Raw genomic sequence first — 17651 nt, forward strand, 5'->3', positions numbered from 1 at the left:
TTAATACCTATTAGGGCAGTAAATAGTGGGTATAGTAGAGGCTTCAAATGATCTATTGAAAGTATTTTCAAGGAACTAAAGGAAACATGTTCAAAGAATTAGAAGTATTATGAAAAGAAGAATCAATAAAAAGATAAAATATGAGAATCAACAAAGAAAAACAATAAAAATATAAAATTAATTAAAATTTTTAAAAATGTTCTGGGGGTCAAAGTGCAATAAATTTGGGTGTGGTGGTGCACACCTGTAATCCCACCAGAGGCAGACAGAGCTCTGTGAGGTCCAGACCAGCTAGGTGTTGGCTTTTGAAACTTCAAAGCCCACCCCCCGTGACACACCTCCTCCAACAAGGCCACACCTCCTAATCTTTTCCAAATAGTTCTACCAACTGGATACCAAGCATTCAAACACATGAGCCTATAGGGACCATTCTCATTCAAACTATCACACATGTATTGTTTAATTCTGGATTCTCTCTCTCTCTCTCTCTCTCTCTCTCTCTCTCTCTCTCTCTCTCTCCTCTCTCCCCTCTCTCTTTCCTCCCTCTCTCTCCCCTCCTTGATTTTTAAACTTTTGGTTTTGAAAAGTTCTGTAGATACAGACGAACATTCCATATAAACTGAACACAACCAGCTTTCAGGTGCTTCTCAAATTGCTCATTTTCACCTTTAGTGCATGTCCTGATTATCCTTTTATGACAATCACTTCTTTGTTTCTCATTAGAGTCTTAACATGAATGAGGTGCACTCTGAAACAGTATAGTAGCTCTAAGCTTGGAATCTTACAGCATGATATGGTTGTGTGATAGGCAGAGTGATGGCTCCTTTATGTATTCACATTTCCACCTTTGAATTACTGTATTTGCATAATTAATTCAACAACTTTTAAAATACAATAAAAGAAAATATAATAAGGTAAAACAAAAACTATCACATCAAAGTTGGACAAGACAAAGCAACAGAAGGAAAAGAGCCCAAGAGAAGGCACAAGAATTAGAGACCCATTCATTCATACACCCAAGAGTCCCATGAAAACACTAAACTAGAAGCCATAATGTATACTCAGAAGACCCATGCGGGCCCTGTGCATGCTACCTCAGTCTCTGTGAGATCATATGTTCATTGATCGTGTTGATTTAGAGGGGCTTGAGTGTTTGGTGATCTCCATCCCTTCTGGCTCTTCCACTCTTTCTACCTCCTCTTCTGAGGGGTTCTCTGAACTCTAAGGGGAGGGATTTGATGGAAACATCTCATTTAGAGTTGAGTGTTCCAAGGTCTCTCACTTTCTGCATAATGTCTGGCTGTGGGTCTCTATATTTGTTCTCATTTGCTACAGGAGGAATCTTCTCAGATGATGGCTGAGCAAGGCACTGATCATATTTGTCTTTCTAGATCTGGGTTACCTCACTCAGGATGATATTTTCTAGTTCCATCCATTTGCCTGCAAATTTCATGATGTCATTGTTTTTTGTCAGCACTGTAGTGGGGACTAGAACCTACTCTTTTTTTCTTGGTTGCATTTTGCTTTCAGAGTTCTTACATGCAAAGTAGTCTGTTCTGGTATTGGTTTTTCTATGGCTTATGGGATGAAAATGGTTTTGCATTTTAAAAAAATTTTTCAAGACAGGGTTTCTCTGTGTATCTATGGCTGTCCTGGATCTTGCTCTGTAGACCAGGTTGGCCTCGAACTCACAGAGATCCTCCTGCCTCTGCTCCTGAGTGCTGGGATTACAGGCGTGCGCCACCATACCTGCATTATTAAGCATTTAGAAAAAAAATCACAATAAGAAAAATACTTTCTGAAACACAGATTTTAGTGTACACAGATACAAATTCATTGGAACATAATTTACTCATTCCTTAATGTATCGTTAATGGAATCACTCATGCCACAATGACAGAGTAGCTACAACAGCCTGTCTGCCCTAAACAAAGTCTAAAGTATTACTATCAGCTTCTTTGTATGAAAAGACTACTGAGCTTGGCATGGTGGCAAACACCCAGGGAAGTGGAGTCAGGAGGATCAGGAGTTAAGGACGGCCTCAGCTTCAGGGCGAGTTTGAGGCTAGCCTTGGCTATATGCAACTATGTCTCATAAAAATAACAGTATCACTGGGACTCTTCTTGGATATCCTGTTGTTGCCCTGTGTTGTGGAGATTCTGTAGCTTTGGGTCTGCCGGGCAGGTCCCTTCATGTGTTCCAGCAGATCATATATAGATTGGGGTGGGGCTGGAGAGCTAGCTCAGAGGTTAAGAGCACTAGCCACTCTTCCAGAGGTCCTGAGTTCAACTCCCAACACCCACATGGTGGCTCACAGCCATCTATAATGAGATCTGGTGTCCCTTTCTGGCATGTGTATTAATAATAAATAAATAAATTTAAAAAATAGATGGGGTGGATGTTAGGGTGGGCCAATTGCTAACCCAAGTTCTGGGCCCGGGCAGCTGCAGGGTTGATCCGCCCACCAGTTCTCCCCTGTCCTCACCACCAGGGGGAGCTCTCCAGCACTGCCCCAGCTAGTTGACCTCTTGCTGCAATGATCGAGGGGTGGGGCCAGTTCTCCTGCTTTCATGCCTTCAGGGTCGGCTCTCGAACACCTACACCATCAGGGCCAGCTCCACGGTGCTGCCCAGGCACAGTACAGGGGCCACTCTCCGGAGTGCTGCAGCTGGTGAGGGGCAGGAACAGCCCTCCCTCTCCCATGACCCCAGAGCCAGCTCCTGCACCTGTCCCAGGTGTGGATGGGTGCTGGATGGTGAGGGGGAGAGCATCTCTCCTCCATCCATGCCACCATATGTCAGATGAGTAATGGGGACAGCCCTCCACCCCCAACATTGGGCCTGTGTCATCCACCTCTCTGCCAACAGGGCCAGCTCTTTTGTGCTGCCTAGGTGAGAAGCAGGGCCCATTTTCCTGAGTGCTGCAGCTGGTAAGGGGGGGGCGGGTCAGCTCTCTCATCTGTTGCAAGTGGAAGAGGGGAGTATCTCTCCCCCACCCATACCACCTCCTGGCAGACAAATAGTGGGGACAGCTCTCCCATGCTCACAGCTTCAGGGCTGGCTCACTCACTCCTCTGCCAACAGGGTTGGCTCTATTGGGACGCCCAGATGAGGTGCAAGGCCTGTTCTCCCAAGTGTTGCAGCTGCTTGGGGGCAGGGACAGCTTTGTCACCTGCCTCCGGCATTGACAGATAGGGTAAGAGAGGGCAGCTCTCCCCAGCCCATGCAGCCACATGGCAGTTGAAGGGTGGGGTTAGGTCTCCTATGCTCACTACTTTGGGGCTGGCTCATCCACACCCTGCCCTGATGAGGTGCAGGGCCTATTCTCCTAAGGGATAGAGCTTGTGGGAGGCAGGGCCAGCTCTCCTGCTCTTATGACCACAGGCCAGTTCTCTCATCTGCCTCAGGCATTGATGGGTGGGTAGGAGGGGAGCAATTCTCCCTGCCCATGCCACTTCAAGACAGATGAGCAATGGGGACAGCTGTCTCTTGTTCACTACCTCGGGGCTGGCTCACCTACACCTCTGCTAACAGGGTTGGCTCTATTGTGCTGCCCTGGCAAGGAGGGCCCAGCATCAAAAGTGTCGTAGAAACCAGAGGCCTTGAATTAGATCAATGGTTCTTTGTAATGAACACTTGCAAGTAAAGATATATGGACAAAGGGATTTATTACGTGACTCACTGTGTCACACTGCAGTTTCCATGATTTTTAATTTTTTCCCTTTCGTTTTTTTCTTTTTTTTTTCTCTTAAATTTTGTTTTATTTGTGTGTGTGTGTGGGGGGGGGAGAGTTGCATTGGCAGAGGGCAGATGTGAAGGGATGGGGAAATGAATGGGATCAATGGGATCAAGATGCATGATGTGAAAGACACAGAATAAATAAAAAGAAAGTTAAAAAACACTAACAAAAGATTAGTATACAGTCTTTATGGAAAGTACTACAGAAATACCTTAATAAATAAAGACAGGTGTACCAGATGAGCGCAGCAATGCTGTTTCTGGATACCTATTCAAATTACTGTCTCAAAGAGATATCTGTACTCCTATGTTCCTTGCAGCCTTATTTATAATAGTCAAGATATGGGACCAACCACGTGACAGATGAGTGGATAACTAAAGTGTGTGATGTACATATACGTGCAGTGGAATATCTATCCTTTCAAAAGGAGAAGATCCTGTGATGTACGAGCACATGGTCAAACCTGGAGGACATTATATCGAGTGAAAAGCCACAGATAGGAGGACAGATACTCCACGATATCACTCACATGAGACTCTAACCAGTCAAACTCAGCCGGGGGCTGGAGTTTGGAAAACTTGAGGCAAATGTTCAAAGGTGCAGTTACCCAAGATGGAGGATCTTCTGATTTGAATAAAAAATGTCCTCATTTGCCTTTGAACACTAGATCCCAAGCTGGTGGCTCTGTTTGGGAGCAGCCATAAGGCAGGATCGCAGAGACAGGGCTCGAGAGTTCTAGGCTAGCTCTCCTTCCAGCCCGATCTGTCTGTTTCCAGGTCCGCTGACAGGAGTTCCAGTCTCATACTGCCACTGTCCCACCTCCCTACCCTGTCACTGACGGTCTGTACCTTCTCAAACCATGAGCTAAAAGAAAGTGTTCTTCCTTTAGGATGTTTCTGTCAGGTATTTCATTACAGTGGTGAGAAAAGTAACTAACCTAGATGCGTTCTGGGGACCTAACGCCACTACGACATAATCAATGCAATGTAATCAATAATGATGTACTGTATACTCGAAATCTGCAAACAGAGTAGGTTTTCAAAGCTTTTAGCACACACAGGTGACAACTGTTTTAGCGGATGGATATGCGTGGCAATCATTTTGTCATTTCAATGTCTGTGTTCAGTATATCAAAACGACACCATGTACATCTTTATTCAATTTTTATTTGTCCATCATACCTCAATAAAGCTGAGGGAAAAGGTTACTGCTCTGTATTAGTGCTGACCACGACTGCTTTCTGTGATGGTAGCAATGTGCTTACTTGCTATGGTTTAGACAGGGCTTAGGAATAGCCTCAGGGTGTTCGTGTACTGGAAGGTTCCTTCTCAGTGTGGCAGAACTTCTGAGAGGTGGGCCTAGCAGAAGGGGCTGGGTTATTGCGGACACTGCCTTCAGAAAGAATGAATGATTCTCTTGGGCAGTTAGTTCCCAAAAGGATGGACTGTTCCATGAAGAGGAATCCTTGCCCTTATATCCCTCTGGTTGCCTCTTTTTGCTGTATGACGCCTGCCTCTTCCATGTGCTCTCACTATGTATGAGGCCATCGAAGGGGCCCTTGCCAGAGGCCAAACAGATGAAGCTGTTCTTTCTTAAACTTTCAGTCTCCAGAACTGTAAGCCAAACAAACTTCTTTTCTTTTCTTTTCTTTTGTTTTTTGTTTTTTCGAGGCAGGGTTTTTCTGTATAGCTTTGGAGCCTGTCCTGGAACTCGCTCTGTAGACCAGGCTGGCCATGAACTCACAGAGGTCCACCTGGCTCTGCCTCCTGAGTGCTGGAATTAAAGGTGTGCACCACCACTGCCAGACTTTCTTTTCTTTACTTTTTCTTCTTCTCCTTCTTCTTTTACAAGAACCCAACTTCAAGTATTTTGTTACAATGGCAGAAAACAGACTAAAACAGAATGTAGGATAATATAGTTGCTGTGGGAAACAGTTCAGTAATGCATTAAAAGGTTCAATATAGGAGTTGGAAGCATAGATCAGTGGTGGAACATTCGCTATCTTGGTTTTGCTTGATGACCAAGGAGGATGAAGAGATGGTCCCATGGTTAAGATCACTTGCTGCTCTTGTAGAGGGACCTGGGTTTCGATTCCCAGCACCTATTCTGTGGTTGTTTACAACTGTCTGTAACTCCAGTCCCAGGGGACCCATCAGGTATTGCATGCATGTTGGTACACAAACATACATGCAGGCAAAACACCCATATACATAAAATGAAATAAAACACAACAACAACAACATGACCAAAAGCAATTTGAGGAGGAAAGAGTTTATTTCGGCTTACAGCTAAAGAAAAGTCTGGAGAGAAACTCAAGGGAGGAACCTGGAGGTATAAACTAAGGTAGAGACCATGGAGGAGCAGAGCTAACTGGCTTGCTTATACTGTCCAGGACAAAACAGGCTCAGGGGTAGAACCACTACCAGTGGGCTGGGCCCTCCCACGTCAATCATAATCAAGAAACCACTCTACAGACTTGCCTCTAGGCAATCCAATGGAGGCATTTTCTCAATGAGATTCCACTTTCCAAATGACTCTAGCCTGTGTCACTTTGACGAGCAAGCAAAAAACAAAAACCTTCCTAAAATGCTTGCCTAGTGTATACAAGACCTTTGTTTCAATCCCTAGCACCCACAGCTACCAAAAAAAGATACTCCTACCAATTGCTGGATGCAGTGACATGTACCTGTTGCCTTAGCTACTGAGGCAGGAGAATCCTTTAAGCCCAGATGTGTAAGAGCAATCTTGGCTACACAGCAAGAGTTAAACACAGAGTTGTCATATGATCTAGCAATTCTATGCTTAGTACATACATGAAAGAATTAACAACTTGTGTGCTAACATTCACCTCAGGACCATGTACAATAGCTAAGATGTAGAAACAATCCAAATATCTACACATTCTCAGGGATACCACCAGACATTCCACAATGATAAAATGTCACTTTTTTCAAGAAGATATGGCCATTTTAATTTTAAAAAACCCACGGTGTGTGGCTGTTTTGCCTGCATGTATGTCTGCGCACCATGAGCATGCCTGGTTCCTATGGAGCCCAGAAGAGGGTGCTGGATTCCCCTGGAATTGGAGTTACAGAGAGTTGTGAGTCACCATGTGGGCTTTAGAAATCGAAGCCAGGTCCTCTGTGAAAGTGGCCAGTGCTCTTAACCACTGAGCCATGTCTCCAGTTCCAAGCTACAGTCATTTTAAACGTGTCTAAGGGAATGGGAAGTAAACGTTTTCGCAGTGGTTTACTAGGAATAGTACAATAGTGGAGCCATTCCCATCTCACCCGTGTGCTCTGGCCATGGGATAAACAGCACTCAGTGGGAGATGATAACTAGAGAAGAGACAGAGTCCAAGAGGCTGTTGCTCAGCCCCACAGAACACTGTAGACTAGCTGACTCTCTAGCCTGCAGTCTTCAAACAAAATGGCATCCCACTATTCTGCCAAGCCAGTGGCTTCAGAATAAGAGGGAACTGTCATGAGCACTAAGTTCTACCATAATACCCATTACCACACATGGTTTTGTGAGGTGAATTCCTTGATTGGAAAGCAATGTCATGGGGAATGCTGTGATAAGGGGTGAGGCATTCTGCAAGTCCCTGACTGAGACTTCTTAGTCTACAGTAAAAAGAAGCATTGCATGTCAAGCAAACAAATCTGTGCCCAGAGCACATGTCTATTACAGTAAGATCAGAACACTGCTCTCATCTAGGCATGGGCTTCACATCTGTAATCTCAGTACACAGAAGGTTGATCTTGAGTTCCAGTCCATCACAGGCTACACAATGAGTTCAAGGTCAGCCTGGGCTATGTGACACAACCCCATCTTAAACAAACAAGCAAGCAACAATAATAAAAAATTTGGCTGTTCTATGATGAAAAATGATCCAATGTAATCAACTTGGCACCAGGGAGTTGCCAAATCACCCATGGTGCACGGTCCAGTGTGGTCTTTGTTGTTGGCAATTGGACATGGCTATAGCCATAACCAGGTTGGCCTTGGTGAATAAATTCGCATTGCTGAGCCCATTCCTAACCTTGGTCCTCGCTACCATGGCCACTCTATTAATGAGCCCACTCAATGGGCATGACAGGAGTATCTGAAGAAGGTGACTGGTGTTCATGGAACATGTCACTCTAACCATTTAATCATCAAGTGCCTCTGCTCTTGTTATCTCTCAGTGAGCATTCCCAGGAGACACAGAGTTCTTCAATTCTTCATCTACTCAACGAGGTCTGTCCACTTCCCTCTTCTCTAGACCTCATTGCTACAAATTTCCAAACTGTATTCCTTCCAAGTCCCATTTCATTCATACAGATCACTGGCCAGAGCTCATGAATGTGTCCAGATGCTTCCCTCCAGCCATTCTCACATTTAGGTAAAACATCCAGGTACACTGTTCAAAATCCTTTTCACTCCTGTCCTGCAGTGAGTCCCCAGAAAGGGGCTATAGTGCGGCATAATGTGTAGAACTATATGTAAACAAGGCCTAAGTTTTTTTTCTCTTCTTCAGTCCACTATTTTCAGGCACATACCCATGAAGCCATACAAGCACGTTAGAAAGAAGAGGGTAATACAGATGGAGTTGGAACCATGGGCATTTAGACTTCATCTTACAAGACACCCAAACCTTGGGGCTGGTATACTGAGACATGGCTCAGTGGTTAAGAACACTAGCTGCTCTTCCCAAGGACTCTGGTTGGATTCTCAGCACCACATGGTGGTTCACAGAGTACCTGAACTTTTAGGATATACTCAAACCTGGTCTGATGCATATTACTTTCACTCAATAATGGAGGGCTTTTTTTTTTTTTTTTTTTTTTTTTTTTGGTGGTTTGGTGAGTCAGACAATGCCTAATTCATCATGGACAGCTCAGACTGCATGGTAGCTTGGTGCACCATGGTTAAATGCTATTAATGCCTAATGGTATCCATAAACTATTTCTCAGAGTGAGAGTGGTTTTCTGTAGTGGATAATAGAACTTTGCTCACAAATCCTAAATAGCTGCTGTGTGATTCACCTATACGGCTTTGCCAAAGGTTCCAAACCGAATTTCTATTTGTTACTGACTTTACACTATCCTATTTGCAGAGCATATGGCCTAAGATGTGGAGTGCCTTACACAGTAGCCTGGATCTATTACAGAACCTTCTAATGGTCTTGTTGTCGCTCAAAATTTGCAGTTTTTTTTGAAGTAGCAACCTAATGAGACACATTATGCTTCCAAAAGACCATCGACTTCGGCAGAATGGGCCAGATGGGTTTGTATTTTATGTCTTAACATCCTCCGCTATTGCACACCTGCCTTACCAATTTTCTAAGAATGGTTGCTACTTCCTACTCGGCAGGTCTACCCTGCATAGCATTACTTTTAGAAACTAACATGAAAACTTCTGTAAGGGAAAGTCAACAAAGATTCTTGTGGACGCAGAGCTGGAAGTTGGCTTATCCCTGAGGTAAGGACCGTGAAGGTATATTGTTGGCCCTGCTATCTGAAAGCAATCTGCCCCTCGTGCTCTTTACTGACAGGCACAGAGAATCAAAATATCACGACAAAAGCTACATCCTAAACCACCAGGAGGGGGAGTGAATTTTTCCAATAAGAAAACCACATACACAAAGCAGCTGAAAGTGGAGTCACCACCACCTGATACACTTGACTATACTCCTGTAAGAGCTAACTGTTTTCTGCACAGGCGACTGGAATAGGGAAGAAGTGGGGCTCGCCATCCTTGACTGTTTCATAGTCTTGAGTCAGCAATGATCTCCGCAGTCCTTGTAGGACCGTCGTGCTGCCTTTGCCTTACTGTTTTATTGAGGCAGATATAACAGTTTCCACCCGGCTGTTCTGCTGTAACAGTTCCCATTCCTAAGGTCAGGGAACTAATGTGGTAGATGCTGCTAGTTGTGGAATATGTTTATTCTAAATATACATTCTGAAAATGGAGGAGCGACCACAGAGTTTGGGAAGTCAGTGGGCCCATTGTGAGACGGACTTTGCTGTGGTGTGGACCGGGTTATTCCGCCAAGAGTTCATATACTGAGAGCTTGGTCCTTAGTGTGGCGGTGTTTGTAAGTAGTGGAACTCTTAAGAGGCAGAGCTTAGTTCAAGGTAATGACGTCATTGGCGAGGATTGCCCCTGGAAGAGCTGGTGCAGTTCTACCTGAGTTAGAACTCGCAAGAGGATTGGTCTAAGAGAGCCACTAACCCTTCTCTACCACTTGGCTTTCTGCACACTGTGGGATCTCCCCCTCTCACACCCGTTCCCACCATGATGCCATCTGTACGCATGATGCCATGTCTGTATGCATGAGGACCCTCAACAAGCTAATTGATGGGGTCACCTGATTATGAACATTTAGCCTTAAAAACTGAAATAAATAAACTTCTCTTCCCCCCTCCAAAACAGGGTCTCACTATGAAGCCCCTATATACTCACTATATAGCTTTGGCTGGCCTCAAACTTGTGGAAATCCTCAGCCTCCTAATTGCTAGGATAACAAGTGTGTATCACCATGCTGGGTTAGACCTCTTTCCTTTATGAAGTACCCAGCTTTGGGTGTTTTTTCTTGTAGTAATGGAAAGTGAACTAAAACAGACCTAATAGAAAATCTCCATTGGTTACCTGACTCCCACTGGATACTAGTCTAACTTGCGGACTAATGATGAAATCTGAATCATTCCTAAGAGACGGGGAGCAAGGTTGCTCTTGATTCCAGAGGGAGAGGTTACCCTTTGCACAATAGACTGCAAGCCCACTTGATCTGGATGGTGACACTTTCTATACCCCACTATGCTTTTTGCTGTAAAAGTATTTTTTTTTTTAAAAAAAGATAGTTTGGTGGGTGGCAAGGTCCCATTGCTGAAGTCAACACCTACACAACTCATTGAACATGGAGAGGTCAAGCTGGTGCCTACCTAGAACCTTCACCTCCACATGCTAGCATATTTGGTACAGGAAGGTACTCTGCAAGCTACCAAAGGAGAAACATAACACCAGCCCAGCCACAAACCCTTTGATCTGCAGTGGCGTCCTGCCTGCAAGATAGGCTGGTGCAATGGTGGCACCAAGCTTGCCAATATCACATTTGATTTAATTTAAGCCCACTCCTCCAGATGGAACCCATACCCAACATGGCTTAGGTGACCAAGAACCTGAGACTAAACTGCCCAGGGACCTAGAGTAAGGCCAAATACTACTGTTCTACTAAAAGAACATAGCAATAAAATGACTCCTAATGACATCCTGCTACATTCATAGATCTCACAGAGACTGAGACAGCATGCACAGGGCCTGCATGGGTCTGCACCAGATGGAGTCCTAGAGTTGAAAGGAGAAATGGACACATGCCCCCATCCCTAGCCCAGAAGCAATCTCCAATTAATAATAGCCATTTGCAAATGAAAATTTAGTTTTCTCCAAGGGAGTCTCACTGGGAAACTAACTACTCTTTTTTTTTTTTTTTTTTTTTTTTTTTTGAGACAAGGTTTCTCTGTGTAGTCTTGGCTGTCCTGGAACTCACTCTGTAGACCAAACTGGCCTTGAACTCATAGAAATTTGCCTGCCTCTGCCTCCCAAGTGCTGAGATTAAAGGTGTGCGCCACCACTGCCCTGCAAAACTAACTACTCTTAAGGACAGACTGTGTGCCCAGCAGTAGATGACCAACAGAAAATGAACTCAAAGGCATCTTTGGAGGTTCCTTGTCTCAATGTTGTGGCAGGGCTTTTTCTTTTTTTTTTTAATTTTAATTTTATCTTACTACATACACACATTACTACATATACATATGTTGCAAGATAAAATAACACACACATATGAATATATTTATATATTTCCATCTCTATTTACCCCACAAGCCCTTCCAGTTTAGTGTTTTTTAGGGCATTCTTGAGTGTGCAAACAAGTGGGTCTCTGTTTCATGTGCCTTCTCTTGGGCTCCTTTCCTTCTGTTGGTTTGTTTGATCCAATACTAGTGTGTTAGTTTTAACCTTATTTTATTATTCCTTAGAAGCCTGCTTATCTTCTATGGAGAACCAGAAAGGGGGTGTATCTGGATGGGAGGGGAGGTGGGGAGGAACTAGGAGGAGTAGAGAGGGAGAGGAAACCGTAATCAGGACATATTATGTGAGAAAAAAATCTATTTCCAATAAAAGAAAAAAATCAAAAGATAGTTTGAAACAAAGACAGTCAGCACCTCTGCTTGCAAAGTATGCAGAACATCAGCAAACCATAGAGAACTATCTTTCAATAAGAAGACTGGAACTGAATCTTAGATTAGTAGGTGGAGCTCTTAGGGGACCAGGGAAGAAGCAGGATATGATAGCATTGTGAAAGTTAAGGTGGACCACTGCTTCAGAAAGTGAGTATGTTCATCACTGTTACATGATCTCTCGGTAGAGAGATCAAGTAGGAGGAGGAGGAAGAAATGTTGTCAAGTTAGTTGACTAGTTGAGCTTGGGTCCTCTAAGAAGCAGTTATTAAGACAGATTGGATGTGTATGAAATGTCTATGAGAGAAAATATGGAGGCTGCAAAAGTGACTGGTCCACAATTCTGCTCAGGTCTGTGGAGTCCTTGAACTGCTGGGGAATCCTCAAGCCATAGTTGGCCACTAGAGGAGTCTCATGTCTCACAGGAAGAGGCCTGCTTTAGAATGACTACTTTGGGAGCAGGGAGATGGCTCTGGTGAGTTCAAGTGTTGCCTATGCAACCCAAGTCCAGATCGCCAGAATCCCAGTAAAATCCAAATACGGTGACACATTGTAATCTCAACATCCTCCAGGGAGATCGGAGACAGAGCCAGAAGAATGCTCCATAAGCTCATTGGCTAACTAACCTGGGAGACAGAGCGTGGCAAATGAGTCAAGATTCCACCTCCATATCCCTGATGGCAGCTAATAGTACAAAAATGGTAATAAAAGCAGAGAGAAATACTTTTTAATTTCACCATCCAGGGGGGTACTTTATTCTCTTCTTCAAGACTATTTCTTTACTTCCTTTTTAATCATGTCTTGCCGTGCTGGTGGTGGAACTCAGGGCCTTCCACGTGTTAGGCCAGCACTCTCTCACCAAGCTACACCCCCATCCCTGGATTTAAATAAAGAAGCATGTTTTTCCAACTCTTAAATGTCACATAGCCTGGGAAGATAAAACCAACACCCTGAAGATGGGGGAGCCGAGAGATGGAGAAAACCTGGCTCTTGGGTGATGTTAAACATCCAACTCACCAAGCTTAGTACCTGCTCTGTATCCTGATCTCCTGTTTTATGAGATAATAAAAGCCATTGTGTAAATGGCTTTGAATTGTTTTTTTTTTTTTTTCTGATGCAGCCAAGGCATACTAGCGAAGTCCGGACTAGATTTTTTAAATGTTTATTTTCCAGGACTAATTTTGCTAATGTTTTTGGGTTTTTTGACACAGGATTTCTCTGTGCAGTTCTGGATGTTCTGAAACTTGCTCTGTAGACCAGAGATCCACCTACATTTGGATGCCTATGGTGACTAGTTAAGGTTGGAAAGTAATCCATAGCAGAGCCTCGTTTACTTGGGGCACAGGGGAGGTGGTTAAAAAGTGGAGCAACCCAGACCTACAGAAGCACTGGTTATTGCCACAAGTTTGTAATCCAGTTTAACCCAAAAAATCCACTTTCTGCTGTATTGATGGAGAACGGCTTAAAGAATCTGGAAAGTCGCATAAGAAGGAAGTGAAATGGTAAAGGAGTTTGTGCATCCTGAGGGAAAAAAATAGACAAGACACTTAACTATGAGGTGGGCTTTGACAAACTACAAGGTGATTTTGGAAGAGACAAGATGTCTATGATTCCTAGTTGGACTAAATCCTTTGTGACTACAGAAACTTTCGGCAAAGGCTTGAGACTGGGCAGCAGACTCAACCTCCCCATCACTAACAACAGGAGCTGACACTTCCCATGTGTTGAGCACAGTGTTAAGCTTTCTGGTCATTATCTCATGTAATCTTCAGAACGATCCCGTAAGTACATCCCCCACTTACAGGAATTACAGGTCAAATGTAACCCATGGCACAGCCCTACCAGCCACAGTGGACACCTGTGGCCCATCAGTAGAGCCATCTTGTGCACATTCTCAGCAATCCACTATTGGCTTTGTCCTACTCATGAGCAAGGAAATGGAGGCACTGAGAGTTTAAGTAACCTGTCGGGGCCACAGCAGTAGAGCTTGGTACTTGATCTGTGCACACTCAAAGCCTGTGCTTGGCTGTTGCCACAGTGATCTGCTGCCTGACTCCCATAGCAGAGGAAAGGCTGATCACACATCGAATCATACTTGGGTGCTTGTTAAAGGAGAGATGTTATTTAGGTCCTATGTTTTTATTTACAAAGTCCTATATGACGACTACCTAGTATGAATGTTTGATCTATCTCCCTCCATGTGCCACCAATCCCTGAAAAGATGGAACTAGGTGAGGCCTTTTGGGGGTGTGGTAGTTTGAATATACTTGGCTCCCATAATCTCAGGGAGTGGCACTATTAGGAGGTGTGGTTTTTTTGGAGTAGGTGTGGCCTTATTGGGGGAAGTGTGTCACTATGGAGGTGGGCTTTGAGGTTTCCTGTGCTCATGCTCAGTGTCACAGATCATTTCCTGTTGCATTTTGATCAAGATATAACCAGCATCATGTCTGCATGCCATGCTCTCCACCATGATAATGGGTAGAACCTCTGAAACCGTAAGTGAGTTATCCCAAATAAATTTGGTTTTGCTCTTTAATGGGGGCTCACTACCCAGCTCCCAAATAAATCACACACTGAGGCTTAGTCTAAATTATGGATGCTCGGCCTTAGCTTGGCTTAGTTTCTTGCCAGATTTTCCTAACTTTTAAATTATCCCATCTACTTTTTGCCTCTGGGCTTTTCCCATTCTCTTACTTCTGTAAATCTTAATCTTTCTCCGTGCCTTGCTGTGTAGCTGGGTGGCTGGCTCCTGAGTCCTCCTCCTTCTCTGGTTACTTCTTTCTTCACTCCTCCATCTCTCTTCTCCCAGATTTCTCCCTCTATATATCCTCTCTGCCTGCCAGCCCCACCTATCTTTCTCCTGCTTTGCTATTGGCTGTTTAGTTCTTTATTAAACCATCAGGTGTTTTAGACAGGCACAGTAACACAGCTTCAGAATTAAAAAATGCAACATAAACAAAAGTAACACACCTTAAGATAATATTCTACCACATTTCCCCCTTTTTGTCTAAACATAAAATGAAAGGTTTTAACTTAAACATAGTAAGACTGTATACAATAAGAACAATTATCAAGTAAGGATTACATTCACAACATACTGAATTCCAATTCATTTGTGTCTGGTAAATCTAAAGAAAATACTCCATTATCTATCCTATCTTAATGAATCTAAAGTTTTATACCTAATTTACTCTATCATAACTAAGGAAAACTGCAACTATAACTATTTAGTCTGCAACTCCCAAGGCCCAGAAGGATGTAATATTATTTAACAACAGAGACATCTGATAGCCTGGACAGTCACCCAAATTTCCTCTGCAATGCTGGGGCATCCATCTTCAGCCTAGAAGCTTAATGTATCAGGTAGACTTCTCAGTGGAGCAGGAACTTTGAAGGACTGTCCTGCTTTGTTTTAGTGAAATTCAGCAGCCACTTTCCTGTGTGTCCTGCAGAATATCTGGCAGACTCTTCTATGAAGCAGGAATTTTTAAGGTCTGTCCTGCCTTGTTTTAGTGAAGTTTGTCAGTTGATTTCCTGTGTGTCCTGCATGTTCATTCTGCACAGCACATTGTAACACAAATTCTAAATGGTCTTTGAATAAAAAAAAATCCCGGTGCCAGATATTAGGATAAATGCTAAAAGATCAGAGAGACAAAGGAACAAGCCATGTCTTACCTCTAGGACTCCTCTAGCTGAAAGGGGCGCTTTTGCCAAAAGGCCTTTAGTTCCTGTCTCCTCATACCTTGTATACCTTTCTCCACCCAGCCATCACTTCTTGTGATTAAAAGGCATATGTGCTTCCCAGTACTGGGATTAAAGGTGTGTGCCACCCCTGCCTGACTCTGTGTTTAATCTAGGGTTTCTCTGTGGCTTGTTCTGTTCTCTGATCTTCAGGCAAATTCAGGAAACATCATCACATTTCCCCCTTTTTGTCTAAAATAAAAGAAGGTTATAACTAATATAAGAAAAAACTGTATACAATAAGTACAATAACTTCATACAATATATACAGTCAAGAATTACGTTAACAATGTCCAGTCCATAAACATTTGACAAATTCAGAGAAAGTACCCCATTACCTATCTTATTTTGGTGAGTCCAAAATGTATCTAATTTACTTTCTATCCTAACTTGTACTACCAACTGAAAACTATCTTTTGATGTCTTTCAAACTTACACACTTTACACATCTTTAGTTTCTTTTCTAAATTTGTTAACAAGGAAAACTATAACTATCTAATCTTCAACTCCCTCAGAGACCCAAGAAGGAAATAATATTTACTGAGTAAGCAGGAAGTGCAAACAAGTGACTTCCAAAAAAAACGTGAGAAATGACAGAGACAGCTGGCTTCCTGGACAGTCTCCCAAGATTTCTCTGCAGTGTTGGGGCATCCATCTTCAGCCTACAGGTTTAGCATATCTGACAGACTCATCTGTGAAGCAGGATTTTCTGAAGGGCTATCCTACCTTGTCTTGGCAAGGTCTGGCAGTCCTTTCTCTTGTGTCCTGCTTGTCCATTTTGGACAGCATACTGTCAGCAGTTGAGGCAAGGACATTTTCTTGCCCAGTGTCTAACTTTTGCCACAAAGAAAGTAAACTCCATATAGAGTTTTTTCAATGCCCATAATCTCTGAAGTAGATTGGTGCTGCCAGGAGCAGACATGTCTCATTGTCATAAAAAAAAAAGAATCTATATTATTAAAACATCTTAAATGCCATATTCTGTAAATCTCTGAAGTGTTTGAAGACAACCAGTCTATCTAAAATACTTCTGTTTGACCTTGACCTTGAAAACATACCTAATATGACTATGAGTTTGATTGTAATAGGTGACTAACTACTAACTTGCATTTCTTTATATTCTAATTAGTTGGTAATAACTTTCAAGGACTAGAAAATTGCATTACATTGTTAAATAAGTTGTATAGGTACAATACCTTGAACAAGATTAGAATTGTATGTACAGTATGTTCTAACAAAAATAATCTCAAATTTGTATCAATATACAAAATTTGTATACAATATACAAAAATGCAATCCAATGTCAAATATTTAAAACTAGTAGTTGCTTTTTAAAAGTATATTCAGCCAGACAGTAGTGGTGCATGCCTTAATCCCAGCACTCAGGAGGCAGAGGCAGGTAGATCTCTGTGAGTTCCAGGCCAGCCTGGGCTACAGAGTAAGTTCCAGAAAAGGCTCCAAAGCTACACAGAGAAACCCTGTCTCAAATGAAAAAAAAATAAAAGCAAAAACAAAAAAAGTAGATTCAATAACCTACCTTTTTATCATATCCATATTCTCCTATTTTCTTTTCAGAGTAGATTCAATAATCTACCCTTTTATCCTATTATTTCTATATTTCTTTCTTTTTAGAATAAATTCAATAATCTACCTTTTATCTTATTATGCCTATATCCTCTTTTTTTCAGAGCAGCCAGCGACAAGTTATTACCTCTATGAAATCCTCAGCCTAAAGAGCATGAGTTCCTGTTTCCTCACACTTATATACCTTTCTCTGTCCAGCCATCACTTACTGGGATTAAAGGCGTGTGATTCCCAAGTACTGGGATTAAAGGTGTGTGCCACCACTGTCTGGCTCGTTTTCTCTCCTAGACAGAGTCATCTCATGTAGTCCATGGTGGCTTTGAACTCACAGAGATCCAGACAGATCTCTGCCTCCTGAGTGCTAGGATT

The sequence above is a fragment of the Peromyscus leucopus genome, chromosome X, assembly GCF_004664715.2.
Source record: "Peromyscus leucopus breed LL Stock chromosome X, UCI_PerLeu_2.1, whole genome shotgun sequence".
Classification (NCBI taxonomy): Eukaryota; Metazoa; Chordata; class Mammalia; order Rodentia; family Cricetidae; genus Peromyscus; species Peromyscus leucopus.